A 20,934-nucleotide genomic window follows, 5' to 3' on the forward strand; every position below is an offset into this window, starting at 1 on the left:
AGGTTTCGCCGGTTCGAATCCTGGGCATGGACATGGCACTGCTCATCAGGCCACACTGAGGCGGCGTCCCACATGCCGCAACTAGAAGGACTCACAACTGAAAATATACAACCATCTACCAGGGGGCTTTGGGAGAAAAAGGAAAAATAAAATAAGACGATTGGCCACAGATATTAGCTCAGGTGCCAACCTTTAAAAATAATAGTAATAATAATAATGAGGAAAAACCATCGATAGCATCCCGGTTGAGAAACCCCGCCGTCCACTCCGCTCGGCCCGGAGCTGCCGTTCACCGACCCGCTGCTCTGGGACAGTCGCGGCACGGACACTCGCCGTGTGTTCATCGTTTCCCACCCGTGCGTATGTGGGTCGGCTCCGGGTTCTGCTCCAGTGACCAGGGCGCCCCGCACACTCCTGCGCACGCCGCCTGCACACACGCGTGTGAGTCCCCTTTGGTCTGGAGCTAAGAGGGGACCTGCGGAGTCACGGACGGGAGAGCTCACCTGCGCCCGAAGCCGTGGGCCCCACGCAGGCCTTCCCACGCACAGGCGCGAGAGAAACACGCAGCTGCGCTGCCGTGGGCTTGTCCCTGCAGCCGTGTTACCGGGTCCCTCCTGGAGGCGAGGACACGAGGCCCAGAGCGGTGAGTTCCGGCTGGGCCAGGGCAGCAGAGCGGACAGGCTCTTGTCCCACGGCCTCCTCAACGCCCCTGCGAGCCCGGGCACTCCCCCTCCCGGAGCAGGAGCAGCTCTGAAAAATTCCCCAGAGCGTCGGCCCCGCCGGGTGTGGGGAGGTGACAGCAGGCGACAACTTGCTTAGAAAACCGCCCATTGCTTCTGAGACATAGATAGGAGACTCCAGGAAGCTCCCCAGGGTGCGGCTGGCTGAACTTTCTAGAACGGCTGGCAAACCTATACCACACATCGCAGCTATCTCCTCAGCACCCAGACTGCCCCCCCCCCAACTCCTCCTGCCCGCCCTGCGTCCACCTCAGAACGTGCCTGCACACAAGCGGGACAGGGCGGCCCAGCGGCGATGCCTGGGGGTCTGCACACTGCGGGCCTCCTGCCAAATCCCACTTTTATGCTGGACTTGCTGTGTGACCAGGGGCAGTGACCTGACATCTCTGAGCCGGTCTCCTCACTTAACACAATGGGGACATTAACTCACGGGGGTACCTCTCAGGCCACAGACCCAGCTCTGCGAGATAGACCCATTTTTATTTCTTTCCAATTGACAAGTGCCGATTCCAAGGAAATTCAGTCTCGGTCTCAGGAGTGGGCTGCTCCGTGCTGTGTCGGATGAGAGACCAAATGACCGAGGGGTCCCTCCGGCCGCCCGTAAGATGTGCAGGATGCAGCCCGCGGTCCCTCTGGTGGAAGCTCCGCAGCGTCTGCATGGCGGGCAGCCGTCCACGCGGGCGCAGAGGCAGCGCCCAGATCCTGTCCCCTCCCGGCAGCACCGCGGGATGAGGTGACCAGGCCAGCCTGGCTCTGCGACTCCAGCCTGTGGAACCCCCTCTCCCTCGGCACCGCTCCAGAGCCGACAGCTGCTCACATTGGGTCTGGGACGCCCGGCCCTGTGAGAGCGCGCAGCTGGGACCGGATGCTGAGCCGCCGCCCACCCCGCGCCCTCGCTCCCGTCGGATGCCGCAGAAACGGTCAGGCCACTTTCGCAGCAGCCACCTGCCCGCCACTGTCTTTCTCTCCCGCTTCTGAGAGCTGGACGTGGGTCTGGTTCTGGCTCCACGTCCCCTGGGCCGTAAAGGACTGTATCCTGGGGCTGCTGGAACAAGACGGAGGGACAGGGTCCCCAGACTCTCCTGCCTTCCCTGACGCTCGCCTCCCTTGGCACATCTCCCAGCAGAAACAAACTCCTCTCCTGTCTGAACCTGTGTGTTTGGGGGTTTCTTTGTTACAGCAGCTGAGCCTATACCCTGACTGATTAATACATGGGGTTTTCACAAAAGGCATGAGATGGCTAATTTTATGTATCAGCTTGACTGGACCAAGGGCTGCCCCGGTATTTGGTCAAACACCATTCTGGGTGTGTTTCTGGATGAGATTAACATTTGAATCCATAGACTGACTGAAGCAGATTGTTCTCCCCAATGTGGGTGGGCCTTGTCCAATCAGTTGAAGGCCAGAATAGAACAAAAAGGGAGTAAGGGAGGATGCACTCTCTCTGCCTGACTGTCTTCATGCAGGGACGTCCGTCTTCCCTGCCTTTGGACTCAGAGTCAGACTGGAGCTTATACCACAGCCTCCTGGGCCTCCAGCGTGCAGACGGCAAATCGTGGGGCTTCTCAGCCTCCATAACCACGTGAGCCAATTCCTTCTAATGAGTCTCTAGATAGGGAGATAGACAAGTAGATAGACAGACAGACAGACAGATGGATAGATAGATAGACAGACATAGATACAGATGATATGTGGATGTAGATATTGATATGGATATGGATGTGGATGTGGATATCCCATTGGTCTGTGTCTCTAGAGAGCCCAGCTTAATACAAGGCAGATAGATAACTGTCTTCCAGAAGCTTCTACTCCCTGCTTGGTAAAAACAAAATCAAGAAAATTCACAGAGTGATAAACTGTCTTGGAATCGGAGGAGGGAGAATGACGGGGAATAAACGGGAATGAATATCGCTGAGGAATCCCGCCTGAAGGTGACGAGGCCAGAGCGTATATTTGAAACTTGCCAGAGAACAAATCACCAAAGTTCCCCTGACAAGATAAAGACAGTGTGGCTGTGTGTGATGGACGCTAACTGAGCGATTCTGGTGCTCATCGTGATACCCACATGTATCGAGTCATCGTCTTGTACGCCCCAAACTAATACATTGTATGTCAGTTAGATCCCAATAAAACTGGGGAAGAAATAAAGTTTTGAAAAGAGAATCCTGCTGCAGCAATGCCCACACGGGGGCCGTGTGGAGGAGTGAGGGGCCGAGGCCCAGAGCACAGGTGGCTCCCGGGGCCAGGTATGCAGCAGAGAGGCCACTTCCAGGGGATGGCGATGACGGCGGGCGGCAGTGGCACAGTGCAGCGAGACATGCCTCTGCTGTCTTCCAGGGCAGGCGACGCTGTGCACGCATTTCACAGTCGCAGCAAGTCATGACTGAGCACCTGCTGGGTGGCGGGCCCTGTTCTGGAGCCTGGGGACGCAGTGGGGCGGCCCTCTCCGAGGCGTGTGACTATCCGTGAGGCGCCACGCAGGGCTCTCCAACGCCAGGCTGACGAGCGCTCATGCCCAGCGGAGCCCTGGAAGGTCACAGCAGAGGGACGCAGCCATGGCGGGGGGAGGGACGAATCTGGCGGGAAAACACAGGATGGATTCGAGTCAGATGATGAGCATCCCCAGGAGGGAGAGGCCCAACCCCGCCTTCCGCGCTGGCTCGGCAGACGGCTCTCTCTGATAAATGAGAACCGTCTGGCTTTCCCATCACCTGTCACGTGGTGGGGCTTTTCTAGCCCGACGCCCACAAGAAGTTAGCACGGCCGTGTGACTGGCCCGGACCAAGGAGATGTGAGCGCAAGTGAGGGAAGTTGCTTCTGAGCAGGAGCTGTAGGAGCCAGTGCGGGATTTGCCCCGGGCCACGGGGTGCTCTTAGCGTGGATGAGACGCTCCAGGAGTCGGGGTCCCGGAGTGAGGAGGGTGGAGCCAAGCCACCAGCCAACCCACCACAGACACGCGGCAGGTGAGAAATGCACGTCGGTTGTTTGAAGCCGTGAGATTGGGGCTTGTTTGTTATGGCAACATAGCTGAGCTGGTGCTGACCAATGCATCTCCCTCTCACAGACGAGGAGACGGGGTCTGGAAGAGGCCACGCAGCTGGCCCAGGGCCGGACGGGGGGGCACGTCCAGGACTCACAGCCAGTGTGCGGGTCGCCGCGACCTTCCCAGAGGCGGGCTGTCTCCGGTCGGAACAAACCAGCCAAACCCCTGGCTGCTCACCCCGTCAATTACAGCCAATTTCAAGGTCTCCTGGTTTCTAAATGAACAGCCCTGATCGTGTTCGTTACGGGCCCTGTCTGCTCGGGCCGCGCGTTTTATCAGGAGCCGCCAACAAGACGGATGGCCCCGTAGCTGACCGTTCCAGAGCAAAGCTCCTCGCAGCAAGTGGCCACACGGATGCCAGGAATAAATCACGGCGGGGTGGCCATGCGTCCTCAGCGCTCCCGCGAGGCACGGCCAAGGGCGGGAAGGCCTGGAGCAGCGTGGACCCTGGGGGGCTTCGCCGAGGCCCATGGGGCCGCCGGGAGGTCTCCATCAGGTCCCGAGGTCTGGGGGAGCCTCGTGTTTCTCTGCTCAGCATCTACTTCCCCTTATTGAGGTCTAACCGTACCCACGTTTTCTTGGGGAAACCATCTCTCCTCCATGGCCAGTCCACGTGGTCGGGGGTCCTCCCTTCCCCCCGCAACAGGGAGTGGACACGCGCTCCAGCCTGGCCCGTAGGAGCCCACGGCCTGCCTCGGCCGAGGCCGGCTCAGGTGGGTCTGCACAGTGGGGTGGCGGGTCAGTTCTCAGACTCCTGCTGAAGCTGTGAGGAAGGATAAGTTCCCTTAACACAGGTTCCTCCCAGAAGGCGCGTCTGTGCCACCCACTGTGTCCAGCCACCAGCACAGTTCCAGGCAAGGGGTCGGTGCTGAATGACAGAACAAGCAGGCGGGAGCTCCCTGCCATATTGAGACAGCCCCTCCGCCTGGCTGGCCTCAGCTCCTGTCTGCAGAATGAGGCTACAACAGCACTGACCGATGGCTGGTGTGTCAGTTGGCTCTGGCTAACAAAATGCCCAGTAACAAGTGGCCCTAACGTCAGTGGCTTAAAACCACGGCCACGTGTTCTCATTCACGTGCCCCACCTGCCTCTTGTCCCCCTCGGGTCAGCGGGATCCTCCAGGCGTGTCGTCTCGCCCGATGGCAAGGGCAGGGGGGAAGCATGGGGTCCCCTGAGGGCTGGGGGCCGAGCCAGCATGGCAGCACTTCAGCTTCACTCCTTTGGCCACAGCAAGTCGAGTGGCCGCACCAAAGCCAGGGCTGGGGACGCGCACTCTGCCCCGGGTGGAAGAAAGGTCGAGGCAGGGAGGGGCGGAGCTGGGCCAGCTGTGCCGGGTTGCGTGGCCGGCCCTGACTCTTGTGCCACTTGCCCTCGCTCGGAGCCACCTACTCCAGGGAGCAGAACCAGGGCTGGCACAGAGCCGCTGCTCAGCAAATGCCTGTCCAGCTGAGCAGCTGCCCCCTCCCTCTGCCGGCCCGAGGACTAAAGCAGACACTCACACAGGAGGTCGGGGTCACAGAAACCTGCCAGAGCCACGCTTCTGACCCCGCCGCAGCCTTGACGCTCCCAGTGGGGTGACCGTCCCATCTCTGTCCCCCAATAAACAGCAGAGCCGGGGGTCCGATTGGCGGGAGGGGTGGGTATTGCCTCTGGGGACTGACTGACTGACCTTGGCCAGTCCGAGCCAGGTCATCTCGTGTCAGCCGGTGGTCCCGGGAGGCCCCGCCCGGCAGCTGACGCCCAGCCCAGGACCAGGAGGCTCAGCTTCAGCGCCGTGCTGAGGACGCAGCTCTCTGCGGTGGGAGGAAGTGGCCCCGAGGCCCCAGGAGACAGGACAGCCGGCTGTGGCCGTGTGCTCGGCCCGAGTCCCTGCCCGCAGCCTCCCAGCCCCGCCTGCGCGGTTTCCCTGAGCCCTCCTTCCTGTCTCTGAAAACAGCAATGTCACTGTCCCCTCCCCCTCCCGCCTGCCCCTCCCTGGGGAGCTCGCTGCCCCTGCGTCTGTGCGACCCGCAGCTCGGCCAACGTCCAGGTGCACGAGGCCCCCCCAGCCCGGCCTGCAGACGCTTCCATCTGCCCTGCGCCCCCCACTGCAGGCCACGCGGCCTGGCTCCTGTCTTCCGAGCTCCTCCCTCTCAGCTGGGCTGAGCCAGCCATCTGCGCGGGGGGTGGGGTGGGGGTGGGGGGAGGCTGGGCTGGAGGCCTCTGAATCAGGGGCCCCCCGCTCCCCCACGGCTGCGTTGTCACTGCCCCCCCACCCCAGGCCCCAGCAGAGGGGCAGTGCCTGTCACCAAACACCAACCCAGCTGTCTCTGGGCTTTGCCCGGGGCAGATAAACTCTGGGTACATCCTGATAGAGACGGATCGTCACTCCCAGCGCCCAGCAGCTTGGGGGTGGGGACGGTGTAAAGTCACAGTCATCAGACAAGAAGTCTGCAGGAAACGCACATGGGTGTCACCTGATGGGCAGGTGCTGGGCGCCCGGCACCGTTCCAACACCATACTCTTCCCACCTTCGCCCTCCACGGATAGACACTGTCACCCATTGCACAGAGAAGGAAACTGAGGCTCAGAGCGGGTGGCTCAACTGAGAAAACAGCTAGGAAGTGGCAGAGCTGGGGTCCAAACCAAGCTCTCTGCCCCAGAGCCTCCCCCCTCGCGGCTGCTCTGTGGACGTGTGGACGCCGCTGGGCTAAAGCCCACAGCACCTGGGACCCAGCGATCCCGCTGCCCGGGAAACATCCAAAAGGACTGAAAGCAGGATCTCAAAGAGATTTTTGCACACCCACGTTCACAGCAGCGTTGTTCGCAACAACTGACAGGTGGGAGGAACCCAAATTTCTATCAACAGATGAGTGGACAGCAAAACGTGCTCTGTCCAGATGATGGAATATGATTCAGCCACAAAAAAGAAGGAATCTGGGCCAGCCCGGTGGTGCAGCAATTAAGTTTGCACATTCCGCTTCAGCAGCCCGGGGTTCACCGGTTTGGATCCCGGGCGTGGACCTACCCACAGCTCATCAAGCCACGCTGTGGCAGGCGTCCCATATATAAAGTGGAGGAAGATGGGCATGGATGTTAGCTCAGGGCCAGTCTTCCTCAGCAAAAAGAGGAGGATTGGCAGCAGCTGTTAGCTCAGGGCTAATCTTCCTCAAAAAAAAAAAGGAAGTAAATCTTGTCACATGCTACAACGTGGATGAATCTGGAGGACATTATGCTGAGTGAAAGAAGCCAGTCATAGAAGGACAGACACTGTGGATTCCACTCACACGAGGTCCCCAGAGGAGTCGCGTCCACAGACAGTAGGATGCAGGGGGCGGGGGGCTGGGGAGGGGGTGGGGAGTTAGTGTTCCGTGGGGCAGAGTTTCTGTTTTGCAAGATGGAATCGTTCCGGAGATGTGTTTCACAACAATGTGAATGTACTTAACACGAGCGAACTGTCCTGAAAATGGATAAGATGGTGAATTTCCTGTTGTGTGCTTATTACCTCAGTGAACGCACACACACCCGTCATTGTCGTCACCATCAGAGGAAGAATTGCCCCGCTGTGTGGCACTTTTCAGACACCCACTGGGCTGCTGTAAGCCTTTGACCGCAACCTGATGACAGACGGCACCGATGGTCCTGGTTCCTCGCTCTGCGTGTCCCCACGCCTCTGCCAGGTGGCCGTGCGGTCCCTCTCACTGAGGCCGGAGAGTCTCCCCGGGGGCCCCTCGAGTCTGAACGGGGCTCGTGACTGGCTTTCCGTGAAACAGTTCCAGGGTGCTAGTTCCCAGCTGGGCCGTGCGGGCCGGGCCTGTTTCTGCCTGTCCTCCCGACCCCCGGCCCCGGGGTCACACCCGGGCTAGGCTGCTGGCAGAGAGGCGGAGCGCGGGGCAGAGGTCTCACAGCGGCCTGGGCCGAGGCCGTCCTCCACCAGCCAACAGCCAGCTGCCACCAGACGCGTGTGAGCCCGGCTGAGACGGGGAACCCCGCCGAGCCCAGCCCCATCGCTGCCCTGCAGACTCGTGAGCCAAAGAGACACCATTGTTTGAGGTCACTGACATGTGGGGCCATTTGTCACTCTGCATCGTTTTGCCCAGAGATAACTGATACAAACTCACACAGAAGGCCTCCGTCTGTTCGTTCATTCATCCAACTGTTCAGAGGGGGCTCAGACTAAGACCCCAGCAGCCCTGACAGGGTGATGAGTGCTGCGAAACCTTATGGAGGGGCTGCCGGAGAAGGGAAGGGCATGTAGCCAAGGCCTGGGGGGCCGGGGAAGGCTTTCTGGAAGAGGAGTTCTTTTTTTTTTTTTTTTTGAGGAAGATTAGCCCTGAGCTAGCATCTGCTGCCAATCCTCCTCTTTTTGCTGAGGAAGACTGGCCCTGAGCTCACATCCGTGCCCATCTTCCTCTACTTTATATGCGGGACGCCTACCACAGCATGGCTTGCCAAGCGGTGCCATGTCCGCACCCGGGATCCGAACCGGCGAACCCCGGGCCGCCGAATCAGAACATGCAAACTTAACCGACGCACCACCACGCCGGCCTTGGCGGAGTTCTTGAAGGAGGTCTGAAGAAGTGAGAGACAACGGGTGGGGGTTGTGTGTAGGCAGGAGCAGAGGAGGGGGCCCCGGGCGGGAGGAGCAAGGGCTGAGGCCCTGGCTGGTTGGGGACAGAGCCCGGCTGCTTCGAGAAGCGCGAGGACATTGGGAAAGTCGTGCTATGGCCATTTCGGAGCTGGGACTGGATCCGGCGCCCCGGGGGGATGTCAGCCGCATCCTGCCAGATCCGTTGTGCACTCGAGACCGGCACTGGGGGTGGTGGGGCGGAAGAGCTGTCAGCGGAGCGCGCGATTAGCCCCAGCCGGCCGTGAAGGCTGCCCGGACAGTCAGCGCACCGTCCCCAGGTCACCAGGAGGTGCCGGTGCCCGGCCATCTCAGCTGCCCTTTCCCGGCCTGGCCCCCTCGTGAGCAGCGATGCGCACACTCAGGTTGTCCAGGGTCCCGCTCCATCGTCATGCCGGCTCCCCAGGGACCACGCGGTGGCAGAAACGAGGGTCTCTGCCAAGTGCCCTCTGTCTCCCCACCAATGAGCAGACCGCCGGCGGGTGCAGAGGCCACCCGGCCCCCTCGGGAGCCAGGACGCCCCCAGGCCACCTCCAGAGTCGCCAGAGGGCGCATTTGCTGGTTCTGGGCAGGGACTGAGGGCAGCGAAAACCGTCCTGCCAACCCCATCCAGACATGGCCACCTGGCCCCGCCGCCAACGCCCTACCCCGGCAAGACCCCCCAGCCACCAGCCAGGACGACCCGCTGGCATCCATCACTCCGGAGAAGACAAATAAAGCCACTGCCATTTCGTTGTCCCGGGATTAATGTCCCTGCTGCGAAAACAAACGTCGCGTCTTCCCGCCAACATTTATTTTTGATAAATGCTGTGACTCTGCCTTGACATTTCAGAAGCAGCAGGAGACCGTTACCCGGTGACGATGTTCTATTCCACTGACATTATCTCTTAATTATAATATGCAAGTAACGCTGGAAAAAATGGCCCAGAAATAGCTCGCTTGGAGATGCTGCGCTCTGCCCTGTCGGGGAAATGCTGAGCAACTTCATTCAGCGCTTGCAAATGAGGGGAGACGAATGGATCTCGGGGGGCCTGTGTGCGTCCTGCCTCTTCAGTGACAAGGCCCAGGGGTGGCGGGGAGGCGAGGATCCCAGGGCACCGGCTGGACTCCCCTGTCCCCAGGCCCCCGCCCCTCCATCCCCATCTCAGACTCAGAGGGCGCGTCACCCCAGCGCCAACCCGCAGCCTGCCAGCTCCAGCCCCGCGAAACGGCTCACGGTTTAGCGCAGAGGGGACGGTGGTGATTTTTTTTCAGGAAATTAATTCCGTTCAGGGGCAGGAAGGTCGAGGGGAGAGCCGGCAGGAGGAAATCCCATTTAGCAAACCCTCTGGGGCCTTCAGGGCGGAAGAAAGACTCGCCCAGTTCGGAGGGCGCGGGGTCCTGGGGGGCGCCCTCGGGGGCTGTGGACATGGGGGGAGCTCTCAGGCTCTCAGGACGACATTTGTGGGAACCTGACACGTCGGGGGCAAGAAGGGCCACGTGGGTGCATGTTGGAAAGCCTCGCCGCTCCAGACACAACCAGTGAGAACTCAAACTCCAGCAGCGGTTCTCAGCCGGGGTGGCCCCGGGGACGCCGGGCTGTCTGGAAACAGCTCGCTGGTTGTCACGACCGAGGGCTGGGGCTCCTGGCGTCTGGTGGGTCGAGGCCAGGGGTGCTGCTGGACGTCCTGCAGCACCCAGGGCAGCCCCCCATGAAGAATGATCTGGAACTAAGGCTGGGGGGCCCAGGCTGAGAACCCAGGGGTGTGGGAGAGAAGGTGGACGGGCAGGTGGGGAAGTCAGGGGCCTGGGAGAGTCTGGAAACGCACCTCCGGTCTCCAGCTCCCGAAGGAGCCACACCTGCAAAGCCCCTGGGCCGCGTCAGACCCCGGGCTCTGCCTGCAGAGGAGGGCGCAACCGTCACTGTCCCTGTTGCCTCCGTCGCCCCCTCTCCGTCTGTTCACTCCCCGCTGGTCAACGCTGCTTCTCAGGAGGACACCCTCAGACTGGGGCGCTGGCTTCAAGTGGCCACAGAGTGGAGACGAGGGGCTCCGGGCTGTGGGACATCCCCAGGGGTCCATGCACTGCTGACGGGCCGCCAGAACGTGTTCCCATGTCCGTGTCGGTGTCCGGGTCGGCCCTCCGCCAGCGTCTAGGAGGCTCTCCCAGGAGTTCAGGCCCGGGGCGGGGTCACCGGCTCAGGGGCCACCAGGGCACAGCAGCCTTTAGTGAGCAAGGCTGGGCCCGGCCGTGACCTGGCACCCGGAGGACAGCGGGCAGGCACATGGGCCCAGCGTGGCCAGATCTCCGGATTTTGTAAGAGTAGCTGAAATACAGATTTTTTATAGGAAATCTCTTGATTTTACAATATTGGCTGCTAATTTCAGGGTTTTCTCTCCCCTTTAAACACTGTGTGAGCCAAAGTCAACATGTTGACAGGTGCCAGCTTGCACCCTTCCGTCTGGTTCAAGGTCATTCCTTCCCCTGGGAGGTGACCCCACACCAGCCCGGAGTTGCCCTGGAACTCACCTGCCCCGGGGGTGTGGCCACAGGCGGCCCCCCACCAACTGGCCCCCCAGGGGACGTGCACCTGAAGGTCAGGGGCCTTTAGCTGCCTCTGACCCGCCTCTGCCCCCAGGTCCATGAAGCCACCTCATACCAGCTGGCCACCGGCTGAGTGAGGTCCCCTCTCTGAGCCGCAGTCGCCGCATCTGTGGAAGCGGGACGAGGACAGCGACGGCCTCTGTGGGACGTTGTGAGCAAGCGTGGAGAGCGCACGCAAGGCCCAGCACACAGTAGGGCCTCAGTCCAAAGGGCAGAAATAATCAAAACCAGAAAGGATAAAAAGTCGCCTTGGTTGGCGCCTCCAGGAGAAGGGAGGGGAGACGAGGGCTGTGCTGTCCATGTTCTTCTCTTGCTCCCAAGAACATCGTGGGGGGCCAGCGCAGGGAACACGCACAGGATTTGGGGGGCAGAAGACCTGCGTTCGAATCCCAGCCGCCTCACTACCTCGCTGTGCAGCTTTGGACAGCTCACTCAACCTCTCTGAGCCTCGGTTTCCTCTTCTGTAATATGGGGTGAATTCCTCCTTGCAGAATTTGCGTAGGGACGAAAGACATGAGATAAGGCAAGCACTAAGCACGCAGAGTCACTTGAAACACGAGGGCACCCCTCAGAAAGGCCCGGCGTCCCCTTCCACCACCGTTCCTGGGTTATGCATCGAAGGGGGCAGAGCGCGAGCGGACAGCCTGCACCTTCAGGTTTTCTGGGCTGTGCGGTGACCTCCTGTCCCTCCTTCGTGCCGAGGTGACTTGTTTCAGACTCGTTTCGCCTGCTCCCCAGGCAAAGTCAGTATCGGCCTCGGCCCAAGGCCGGGCTCAGCTACTGATGTCACCGTGGGCGACTAGGCCGGAAACAGTCACGATCGCCACAGTCCGCCTGCCGCCTCCTTGAAGGGAGGGGCTCCCCATCCCGGTTTGTCCCACGGGCGGCAGCTGCAGACGGGCCTTCAGTCCCCGTGGGCCCAGCACGGGGCGCCCGGCTCCATCTTCCTCTCACGCCAGTCGCTAGAGCGGCTGCTCGGGGGTCCGGGACGGCGGTCTGCTTTGTTCTCCGCTCAGTCCCCGGGGCCCGGAGCCGGCCGCCCGGCCAGGTGCTCCGTGAGCGCGTGCTGACCCACGGGAGCAGGGTGTGCGGTTTCTGCGTCGCACGCGCCAGGCCCCTCCGTGCATCTTCCATCGCCGCCCCCGAGGCTCCTGGCGGGGCATCTGGGTCAGGATGGCCCAGGGACGCCGCGGTGACAGGCAGTCCCAGGTCTCGGCAGCTAGCGTGACCGAGGCTGGCTTCCTGCTGCTGCTTCAGAGGTCACCCTGGGGCTGTGCTCCTCGCTGTCCTCTGGGACCCGGGCTGACGGGCGGCCAGCACCGCAGACGCTGCATGTCGCAGGGCAGAGACGAGGAGGAGGAGTGCTGAAGACTCACAGCCCCGCAGCCCCAAAAGTGACAGAGGTGATTCCCATGTCTCAGCTCTCAGCCACGATGAATCACACGGTTCCACCAACCACAAGGGAGTCAGGACGTGCCATCTTCCCAGCTGCCCAGAAGATGACAGTGAGAACTATGTGGTGTACACACTACTGATGGCTACACATGGGTATTCTTATCCCCATGTTTACAACTGAGAATGTTGAGGCTCAGAGAGGTTAAGAGACTTGCCCAAGGTCACACAGCTACTAAAAAGTACATTCAGGATTCACACCCAGTCCAGTCTGACTCTAGGAACTTGTGTCTCAGCCATTACCGTTTACAAACCCCAAAGTGCGATCCGTTGAACCCTGTTTGTACGTAAGATGAACACATTCAGTGAATCACGCTGGCGAAAGACGCCCACATACACACCTCCAGAAAGGGGTGCGCAGCCCCAGGCATTTATGCCTAAATTACACAGCGAACAAGTCCTGCCCCAAATCTGACAGAGCTGGGCCTAAGACGTACTTCATTTGGCCCACAGAGTATTTTATTTAATTAGAATCTGTTGCCAATAATTAAAAATCAGGAGATTTCACATTTTTTAAAACCATCTTCTTTTGAAAATTCAAATCAAAAAGGAAGGCGCAGCAACTCTGGCCTGTGTGCCTCAGCGGGTCAGCGGGCGGGAGGCCGAGCTGGGCTCTGGACGACGGCGGGGCCAGAGGGTCCCTAGCCCAGAGCCCCGCACCAGAGGTGCCCGGCGCCCAGGCCCGAGTGAGGTCAACGGCGGCGCCTGCTGGTGATGGGCGGCATTACAGCTCGGCTCCAATAGACCCTGCAGCCCGCGGCCGTCAGGGCTTGTTCCAAGACCACAGAGCAACACACTTCAAAGTCTTTCCACACTATTTTCAGCCCGAAGTGCATAAATCCTCCTTCTGTACACTCCTCACGAGCACCCATGAAATACGTGAGGCAGGAATTAGAATTCCCGTTGGACAGAGGGAGGCGCAGAACAGAGAGGTCGCAGTGGCGTGCCTGAGGGACGCAGCGGCCTCTCCAGCAAACAGCTCCAGCTCCCACCCCCTGCCGCCCGCCTCCTCGCGGAGGCTGACATCACGGGGGAAACCATGTCCTTCCCTCAACAGCTGTTGCTGCCGCAGCCCGAGACCACAGGGCTGAGCACACCACCAGGCAGGACCAGAGAGACTGGTATCCCGGCTGGGCGTCTCCATGCCCTAAAAATGGAACGAATTCCTGCGGCCCAGGGATAGCAGATGGGGCGGGTCGCGGAAACAGACGGAGGAGCCCAGAGCCCAGAAGAACATTCCACAGGCCTGAACCACGGCCGCAGGCTGGCCACCACGTTCATACCTTCCACGCCACGCTGCTCCCCGGCCATCTGCCGGGATGTCCCCCAGGGGAGAGGAGCCCCGCTGCGTAATGGAAGCCGAAGAGGCAAATGAGATCCAGCTTGCAGAAATGTGCATCGTGGCCCGCGTGGCTCAAACATCTGTTCCTGAAAGACGAAAACAAGCAGCTCCATTGCGAGGGCCCCTCCTCCCTCGGCCGAGGGCTTCCTTCCGGATGTTGTCAGGCTCGCTGTGCCCAAGGCTTCATGCAAAGGTGCCATGAGATCCAGAAACGCCAAGACACTGCCTTTGGGCCTCCCCCCACCCTGGGAAGACGCCCAGGCCTGGACCCTCAGAGCTGGAGAGGAACGTGGGAGAGCCCCGGCCCTGGCAGGACCCTCTTCAGAAGTCCCGGGCTGCCCCTCCGCCTCTCCTGCCCTCCCTTTCCAGTTTGCTGTGGGGTTTGGAGAGCCAAGCCCTATTTTTAGGAATGTTTATTCTCCCTCCGCTCCTTCCCCCTCCTTCGCGGCGTCTCTGGAATGAGCCCGGATGGTCCCCTGCGCCGAGCTTTTCCAGCGCGTTGGGCACAGGCCTGGCATGCAGTCTCTTCCCAGATGGAGCTGGGCTCGCGTTTGGGGGAAATGAGTCTTGCATTCTCCTTGGGTCTCCCCGGCTTCCCGGATTCTCCCGAGTCAGGGCCTGCCTGCAGCTTTGGCTGGGAACGACGCTCCTCGAAGCCGGTTTCCCCAGCACCATTCCAGACTGGCCGAGAGAAAGGAGGGGTCTCTGGCTGCCAGCAACAGTAATGACCCAGGTTAACTGGACCAGGGGGCGTGCAGGGCAGAGGCCGGGGGCGCAACCCTGGGACTCGGCTACCAAGGGTCAAATCTGGACTCCCACACTTACCAGTCATAACACCTGGACACGTACTTTGCCTCTCTGTGTCTCAGTTTCCCCATCTGTAACGTGAGGAGGAGGATGGTAACAGCACTTTCCTGGGTTATAAGGAGATGAAACGAGTCTAGGATGTAACAGTGTGTGGCACACAGCAAGTGCTCAATAAATGTCAGCGATGACCTGTTTTAGGAGAGGAAGCCGGCACAGGGGGCCCGGCTCCGGCCCCGCTGAGCCCAGAAGAGCCGGCGTCTGAGACTGTGCATCTGTTGCGCAGATGCAGTTCCGATCGGGTTGGGCCCATCCCGGGGCCAAGGGCGCGCACGGGGCCGGGGCGCTGCGTCCCCCCAAATCATGGTCAGACCCAGGGCCACTCTCAGCCGGGGCGCAGCTTTCGGTCCTGGAGCCCCGCCGCCCGACGGAAGGTGGCAGCCCTGTCCCCGCCTGACGCGGCCCCTGCTGAGCGACATCTTACGGCGTTTCCACGCGCGGAAACCGGTGGCTCGGTCGGTGTGAACGCAGACGGAGCCCGGGTTTGCAGCCCGGCCGTCAGATTCTCATTTTGCACTTTTCATACATCCGGAGCCTCCAATACAGACGAGGCTCAGCCCCTGAGCCGCAGAGGGGCCCGTGGACCCCGGACCCCGGACCGCGCACGGTGGGCACACAGTGGCCCCAGTGGCCGAGGCCTGCACTGCGGCCCGGGGGCTCTGGGGGGCGGGGGGGGGGAAGGGGGGGATAGTGGGCTGGGGGCAGCCTCACCCAAGTGGGTCGCATGCTTCTCTCCCGCAAGTTACACCCCAACCCCTGCCCCCATCACCGGCTCGTTTACTCTACACGCACCGCCTTGCACACCCCACGGGGCCAGCCAGCTGCCCGGCGCTGGGGACGTGGCGGGATCCCCGGGAGGGAGGCAGAGCCGGACCAAGGCTCCCATCCAAAGGAAGATGACACCGCGCAAGGCAGGGACTCGGGGCCGGAGAGCGAAAACCAAAGGGATGCAGCCGCCCTCGCAGGGGTCACCTAGGAATCAAGAAGGGACGAGAGGCGAGGAACATGCCTCAGTTTCCTCACCTGTACAAAGGGCCTGAGGCTGCTGCAGCTGCCATCTCGGGTGCTCCGAAGGTCCTGCAGCAAGAGCGGGGGGTGGGGGGGGAGGGCGGGGGGGGGGGCGGGCAAGAGAGGTCTTATAAATTGCGGAGTGCCACCTGCCGGATCCCTGCGCATCGGCACCTGTCCCTAGGGGAACCCACACTCAGTGCAAACAGCCGTCACCTTCACTCCCCAGCTTCAAACCTCCAGTGCTCCCCATTGTACTTAAAATCCAAACTACAGGGCGCTGCCTGACTGGGGCCGTGTCTGACCCTCCACCCTCATCTCCCTCCAATCCCTCACCATCTCGCTAACTACACTCCAGCCATGCCCACTCACTTCTGAGCTGCATGTTGCTGCCTCAGGGCCTTTGCACATGCAGTTCAGTTCCCAGTTCCTAAAGTGCCCTTTTCCAGCTTTCTTCAAATCCTTCAGGAATCAGCACAAACGGTACTTCTCAGAGGACCCTTCTGGAAACACTCTCTCATCTAAGCAGCACCCCCCACAGACACCTCCTCACGTCATGTCACTTTCCTGGCCTGGGGGCTCTCGGGAGTTACCTTATTCCTTCACTAGCTGTTCTGCTGTCTACCCCACTAGCAGGTAAGCCGTGAGGGCAGAGACCAGGCCTGCTTGGGCCGTCACTGTTTGCTGAGGCGGCTGACGCTGGTGCTCTAACGGGTCCGAACAGATGCCTTTGGACTGTTTTCGTGCCCCAGCTTTAGGGCACTTTCACGCTCCAAAACCAGTGCCCGCCGGCGTCCTCGGGGAACTGTCCTTGGGCTGCTGGAGCCCGTTTGCCCCCCTGGGACACCCCGTGGCCAGGAATCTTTGTCTCAGCCCCTGGCCTGCGGGATCGGATGCAAAATAACCCCCGAGATATGCGGAGCGTCCGGCACCGCGCGCGCACCAGAGAACAGCGGGAAGGAATGAACGCGCGCGTGCGCACAGCCCTCTCCGAGCGTGGGGCCCCGCAAGCGCCCTGCACACAGTGGGTGTCTGATAAGCGCTTGCTGGGAGCCCGGCATCTGCCGTCTTTCACGGTGGGGGGTCCTCGACCCCGGAGAGGGAGCTCACGCATCCACTTCTGCTCCACCCTCGCGGGGTTCTCAGACCCAGAGACGGCATCTTCTCTCCCGGCTCCTGGACGGGAAACCGAGGCTCAGAGAGGTCGTAGGTTTCCCCAAGGCCACCCCGCGCCTGGCGCCGAGCAGAGATGGGCACGCAGGTAGCCTGCCGCCCAGGCCAGAGTCCCCCCCCCGCCCTTACATGCTAAGGAAGAGCAAACGCCACGTGAGCCCCGCTTTTATTTGAGGGGCGTCACTCTTGCGCACAAGACCCTTGAAAGGAAGGGGTCAAGACTCCTTTGAAAACCTGAATATTACGGAAACGCTTCCTAGAAAAAAAATGCCCGGACACATGCATAAAATGCGATTTCTTGAGGTTACAAGTCCCTAAAGCTGGGCTGTGACCCTAAGTAACGTGTCCCCCCCGACCACCATTTATGGACCACCCGAGAGGCGAGAACGCGGGCCTCCGCGCAGCCGGTGTGCGCAGCTCGCCCCCCAGTGGCCGATCCCGGAATTGCCCCGAAGCCCGGCGCCGCGGCCGCGGAGGGGAGGGATTTTCCCAGCAGCCCCCGGGGGACTTGATGTCAAAATGCGGAAAAGCCGCACGTGGATGTAGGCGAGGGAGGAACCCTGAGGCGGGTTACATCTCAGGACGACCTCTCAGGCCACTGCACGGAGAGGGGACCGCACGGGACACGCGGGGAGCCAGGAGAGCGGCTGGCCAGCCTGGCAGGGCCCCCAGGGGAGACCCCGCGGCATCCGTCAGAAGGGCTCCGGATCAGCGGGCCTGAACGCAGAGTCCCCACGCCCGAGCCATCGCGCGCGCCCACCGGCTCCCCTGAGCTCCACGCTGACCCCGCCGGGCAGGTATTACATCATTCCCATCTTCTCTCAGAGGAGGAAAGCCACCGCCGTGACGTCACTCAGTGCGTGTGAGCGCTCGATAAATATCGGTGGAAAGAATGGCCGTCTGTGCGGGCAGAGGAATGCCGAGCGATGAGAATAATGGTCTTGGTTAAGCATCTTCCAGTCTCGGGCACAATGGCAGGTGCTGGGGGTTACATTACAGGCCCTTGGGGCTTGGGACTACAGCAACTGGAGTTAGGATTTCTAATATTCTAGAACATTCTAGCCTCATCTAGGGTACAGTTACAGTGCCTCAGAAATTCCAAGACAGGGAAAAGCTGAGTGAGCAGAAGCAATCAGGGGGGCTGCCTGGAGGAGGGGGCATGGCTGGAATTGAGCCTTTGATGATGGTGAGGACTGAAAGGAGGGAAACCTTCCACACAGGAGTCACAGTTATCCCACAAGCAGAGCGGGAAGATGGGGGAGTCGGGACACGATAAGGGACAGGGCAGAGTCCCTGAATGCGGCAGATCTAGGGGTACCTGCATGAACACCTTTAACAGCGATGTATTTGTTTTAACAGATACTGGACTCGCCCATTGGACCCACAAGTTCAGATACAGCTGCTTTTCTTTGAAAAGAAAATTCTTTAAGTGAAACAAGCAAGTCAAATTAAAGAAAAATATTAAGTTGGTGGAGTCCCACAGTAGGGGCGGTTGGAGTGTAGGGTGAGGGCCTGGGCAGGAGGCCTCAGAGTCAGAGACACTCCTGAGGGCTCTTTCGGCAGACGCCACGCTGACGCAGTGTCCCTTAGGGTGTCCACAGCCGTCCTTCCAGCCGTGGGCCGGAGGGCAGTTTCCTCTCTGAGCCCCGGATGAAGGAGTGGCGGGGTTTAGAGACCAAGAGTGTACCAAAACCAATCAGTTTGAACCTTACAAAGATGCTCAGAGGCGAGATGTGCACATAGCGAGGCACGCAGAGGGCACATTCGGCGCTTCTGTCCTCTGTCCCCTTGGGACATACCTGCACACACACACACACACACACCCCAGAATGTTTCATGGGGATTTTTTGGGTTTTTTTCTTCATGAGCTGGTAGAGTTGAATGCAAAAGTCAGAAATGTCCCTAATGAGGCTCCCACCCAGGGAGGTCACTAGTGATCTGCCGAACGCCAGGGACCGCAACGCTCAAGAACAGACAAGGGTTTACGGGAACCATCTTTTGGGCCTGGAGCCGTGAGCTTTGGCCCGCCATCTCCCTGAGAGCAGGCCCAGGCCCCAGGGGCCGGCCCCCTGCCCCGTCACCAGGCCCCTGGCCTCTGCAGCAGGCAGATGCAGCCCCCCACCCCCCAGCCCCACCAGGGGGACACCCCAAATACTGGTTTCGAGAACGAATCTGGAGATTGCGTGGTCCTTTTGCAAGTAAGGGGTTTCCACTTTGCTGCTCTCTGCAGAAGTGAAGGAAGGTCGGCTGACAGATGAGTGACACTGCTTGGTGATGACAGGTCACCACCCGATTTTTTTCCCTCCACTCAGGAGTTAAGAACTGAGTGCCCTGGCTATAGGCACATTCCTTCCGCTCCTGGCTACTTATTTGTGTAAACAAGGCTCCTCTATCTTAAATCTACAAAAATCAGAACACAGCTGCTGCCATTGTCTCATTCTGGCAGGAAGCGTAGTCGTTCGTGGGTACAGGGTGGAAGGGGCGTCCTCCTCATCTCATCGTGAGATGTGTTTCCCAGCAAACAAAAACCCCAGCAAGATACCCCTATGAATGATTAAAATTTTAAAAACTGAAAATACCAAAGTGCCGGCCAGCACGCAGAGCCACCTCTCTGGCAGGAGCGCAGGACGGCACAGCCCCCGTGAGACTCTGGCAGTTTCCATGGGACCCAGCACTCCCAGCCGAGGCATTTCACCCATGACAAAGGAGAGTATGTGCACGTCACTGTTGGTAGCAGTCTGTACTCGTAATCGCCCCAAACTGGAAACACTTGAAATGTCCTTCAACTCGTGAATGGTTAACAACCTACGGTAAATGCAGGCCATGAATGCTTCTCAGCAATGGGAAGAAACCACTAGGGTCCAGGCGGCCGCTGGTATGCATCTGAGACAAGACGCTGGGGAAAGCAGCCAGTCTCTGAAGGCTTCATGCTGTACGATTCCGTTTTTGTGACTTTCTGGAAAAGGCACAGCTCTCTGGTCGCCAGACGTGAGGTCCTCTGGCAGGGTTTTACGACGGGGGGAGCGGGACGCGTGGAGGGAGGATGGCCTCCCTCTGTGTCTTGGCTGTTGGTGGTCACTCCGATCTATATGTGTTACAATGCTTAGAACTGGAGACACACACCAACTCTATCAATTTAAAGATATATAAGATACATACAAGAAGGAGATACATTCCAACAAAGTTTATTTCTTTGATATATAACAAAATGTGAAACATGTCGATACCGCTGATCAATTGTGTACCCAGCGTGGAATGGCCGTCCAGACCGGAAAACATTTAACCTTTATGGTTACGTGAAAAAATCAAAACATCCGTTCAACTCGAACAGATATCCATGTTGCAGAGATGTTCAATAGAATGATTAATAAAACTTAAAGGCACAGATTATGTAACATTTAGCTAAAATTCTAGGGGAGAAGAAGGAAATACACATTCAAGGGGGGAAGGCTAAAACTTCTGACTCCGAGAGCTTGTTCGTGTATTTTTTTAAATCTCTGTTGAGTGTCAGCTCGCCGTCATATCTAGAGCTCACTGGGTCCATTTCCAAGAGCGATGACATGGTTTTATTTCAAAACTTCAATGACGACAATATGCAGGAAATTCATCCTTTGCAACTATTTACACGTGAGAGAGAAGGTTTTTGATGTCAACACTCCTGGGGGCGGGCGTGCCGGGCACAGAGGATCAGACCCAGGGCAGCCTCGAGCCCAAATCCGGGGAAGTCGTGGGTCCACCTGCCACCACCTTGAGGACCCAGCTCCTGCCCCGTCTTCTGTGGCGTCATGGTGTCCCTGACTGTGGCAGGGTCATTTGGAAATGTCCAGTAAGGAGAAAAAGGCTTGCCCAGTGACGGTGTGTCCCCCTCCGTATGCACCCGAGAGAAACTCGTCCGAGGGCGTTTCGGTCACCGACACATCCCGACTCCTGGGGCCGCCCCTGTGAGTCACAGGTGCTCAGCGTTCACTGAAGAAAGGAAAGGACGCTGTGTCGCAAGAGGGGAAAACCAGAAACGGCTCAGAGCCCACCGAGGGGGGAATGCATCAGCACCTGCAGCTGACCACGCGGCCGTCAGAGAGCCAGGGGCTCAGCACACAGGAACAGGGAGCAACGTTCCAAGACA

General features: G+C 59.8%; 1 long non-coding RNA gene across 1 annotated transcript; it reads right to left on the reverse strand.

Moving 5' to 3' along the window:
- Positions 1 to 2,666: 2,666 nt before the first annotated feature.
- On the reverse strand, positions 2,667 to 16,589 carry LOC111774675 (uncharacterized). The gene is made up of 5 exons (XR_011420877.1): positions 16,232 to 16,589; positions 15,654 to 15,707; positions 14,592 to 14,644; positions 13,708 to 14,447; positions 2,667 to 3,316 (listed from the first exon to the last, which is right to left on the reverse strand). It is a non-coding gene; the product is annotated as an uncharacterized lncRNA (long non-coding RNA).
- Between the last annotated feature and the right edge of the window lie 4,345 nt (positions 16,590 to 20,934).

Source organism: Equus caballus, chromosome 8 (genome assembly GCF_041296265.1).
Source record: "Equus caballus isolate H_3958 breed thoroughbred chromosome 8, TB-T2T, whole genome shotgun sequence".
In the NCBI taxonomy this organism is placed as follows: Eukaryota; Metazoa; Chordata; class Mammalia; order Perissodactyla; family Equidae; genus Equus; species Equus caballus.